The sequence below is a fragment of the Hevea brasiliensis genome, chromosome 17 (genome assembly GCF_030052815.1).
Source record: "Hevea brasiliensis isolate MT/VB/25A 57/8 chromosome 17, ASM3005281v1, whole genome shotgun sequence".
Taxonomy (NCBI): Eukaryota; Viridiplantae; Streptophyta; class Magnoliopsida; order Malpighiales; family Euphorbiaceae; genus Hevea; species Hevea brasiliensis.
In genome coordinates this window covers 43796866-43800034 of record NC_079509.1, presented here as the reverse complement: position 1 = coordinate 43800034, position 3169 = coordinate 43796866, and positions in this window count along the sequence as shown.

The following is a 3169-nucleotide window of genomic DNA, read 5'->3' as shown; positions in this document are numbered from 1 at the left end:
AGACGGATTTGATCCTTCAGTCCCTTCCTGAGTCTTTTGAGAATTTTGTGACAAATTTCCATATGACTAAATAGGAATGCACCTTAGCTGGTTTACTCAACATCCTGGTTATTGCCCAAACGAATATGCTGGGCAATAAGGGACAAGAGGTAGCTTTGATTGCATCTTCTTCTATTGGAAAGTCTAACAAGAAGAAGGGCAATAAGAAAAGAAATCTCAGATTCCTGGTCCTCCTAAGAAAATAGCTAAACAGAAAGGGAAGACTAAAGCTGATGGAAGCAGAGGAAAGTGTTTCCACTACCAAAAGCATGGGCACTGGAAAAGGAACTGCCCTGAGTATCTTGCTTCTCTGAAGGACAAGAAAGAAACACCTTCGGAAGGTATGTCCATATCTTGTTATTTAGATTCTGATGATACTCATAGTTCATCTACAGCTTGGGTTTTAGATACTGGTGCTAGTTCTCATATTTCTAATAATATGCAGGAACTAGCAAATAGTAGCAGCTTGCATTCTCGAGATGTTAGACTCCAGATTGGCAATGGCTCAATTGTTGAAGCTTTAGCCATAAGATCTAAATCTTTTTACATGTCTATACATGTTTTGTGTTTGGATAATATTTAATGTACCTGATACTTTTAAAAACATCATTTATATATCAAGTTTGACTAGAAATGGTTATGAATTTCAGTTCATAGATGATGTTTACAATATTTATTTTGAAAATAAATATGTTGGTTCAGGTTATATGAATGATGGTCTTTATTATTTGGATAATAATTACAAACACAAAATGAATGTAAGTAATCTAAATGAATGTAATGCCATAGTGAAAATCAACTCAAGTTCAAAATATATTTGGCACTTAAGGTTATATCATGTTGCAAAAGATAGGATTGCAAAACTGAAGAAAATGGGAATTCTTTCCTCATTGGGTTCTGAGCCTACTCCAACTTGTGAATCTTGCCTTCAGAGCAAAATGACTAGATCACCCTTTGTTGGACGAGCGCTAAGAGCTGAAAATATTTTGGAGCTAATATATAGTGATGTATGTGGTCCATTTAAGGAAATGGCTAGAGGTAGTTTTCATTACTTTATTACCTTTACTAATGATAAATCAAGGTTTGGGTATTTGTATTTGATGAAATACAAACATGAATCCTTTGAAAAGTTTAAAGAATTTAAATCTAAAGTAGAAAATCAAACAGGAAAGAGTATTAAAGCTCTTCGATCAAATCGTGGAGGTGAATATTTGAGTACTGAATTTGATGAATACTTGAGAGAACACGACATTATTTCCCAGCTGACTCCTCCAGGAACACCACAGCTGAATGGTGTTTCTGAAAGGAGAAATCGTACCCTATTGGATATGGTACGTAGTATGATGAGCTATACTGATATACCAATCTCCTTTTGGGGATTTGCATTAGAATCAACTTTGTATATTCTGAATAGGATTCCATCAAAATTAGTTTCTTCCACACCTTATGAGATATGGCATGGAAGAAAACCAAGTCTCAAGCATGTTAAGATTTGGGGTTGTCCAACTTATATCAAAAAGCTAAACACTGATAAATTGGAAACCAGGTCAGAAAAGGGTCGATTTGTTGGATATCCAAAAGATAGTTTTGGATATTATTTTTATTTGTCTACTTTACAAAAGGTTGTGGTAAGTAGAGATGCCACATTTCTTGAACAACAGTTTGTTCAAGAAGGAGGCGAAGGAAGGCAAATAGAGTTAGAATTGGAGAATTCTGACCAACCAACATATCAGATAGATATAGATCTATCTAGTCAACCTACACCCATTGATAAAACATCTACAACTATTCCTCGTAGAATAAGCAGGGTATCTCACCCACCAATGAGATATGGTTTCCTTCATGAAGAAGAACAAGAGTTGTCTACTCATGAAGAAGTAGATCATGGAGATGATCCACTTACCTATAAAGAAGCTATATCAGATATAGACTCTTCAAAATGGATTGATGCTATGAAATCCGAGAGTGATTCCATGTATAAGAATCAAGTTTGGAATCTTGTTGACCCACTTGAAGGCATTGTACCTATAGAGAACAAATGGGTTTTCAAGAATAAAATTGATTCTGATGGAAAGGTAGAGACCTATAAGGCAAGGCTAGTAGCGAAAGGGTTTCGCCAAAGGCAAGGAATCGATTATGAGGAGACTTTCTTGCTTGTTGCCATGCTTAAATTAATTAGGATTCTATTAGCAATAGCTGCATACTATGATTATGAGATTTGGCAAATGGATGTTAAAATAGCTTTTCTCAATGGATACATTGAAGAAAACGTTTTCATGGAATAACCTAGGGGTTTTGAATCCCAAGATGGTTCCATGGCATGCAAGCTAAAGCAATCCATTTATGGGTTGAAACAAGCTTCAAGGAGTTGGAACATACATTTTGATGAAGCCATTAAATCATTTGGTTTTATAAAAAATGAGGATGAGCCAGGCATATATAAGAAGGTTAGTAACAGTGCTATCACTTTCCTTGTCTTATATGTGGATGACATACTGTTGATAGGTAATGACACAGGTATGTTGACAACTGTAAAGGTATGGTTGTCAAATACATTCTCCATGAAAGACTTAGGGGAGGCAACCTATATTCTTGGGATTCGCATCTATAGAGATAGATCGAAAAGAATAATTGGTTTATACCAAAGTCTATACTTGGAAAAGGTGTTAAAGAGGTTTAACATGCTTGATTCCAAGAGAGGATTGTTGCTAGTGAGACATGGTATCCACCTTTCTAAAGAGATGTCTCCAAAGACACCTGAAGAAAGAGATAAAATGGCCAGGATTCCATATGCTTCGGCTATTAGAAGTTTAATGTATGCAATGTTGTGTACTAGGCCGGATATCGCATATGCTGTTAGTTTGACTAGTAGGTATCAATCCAATCCAGGTTTGAAACACTGGATAGCCGTTAAGAATATCCTTAAGTACTTGAGAAGAACTAAGGATTTATTCTTGATCTATGGAGGTGGAGACTTGCAATTGGATGGTTATACTGATTCTGATTTCTAATCAGATATCGATGATAGAAAGTCTACCTCTGGGTATGTGTTCATTTGTAATGGAGGTGCAATCAGTTGGAAGAGTTTCAAACAGAGCACGACTGCAGATTCCACTAAAGAGACTGAGTA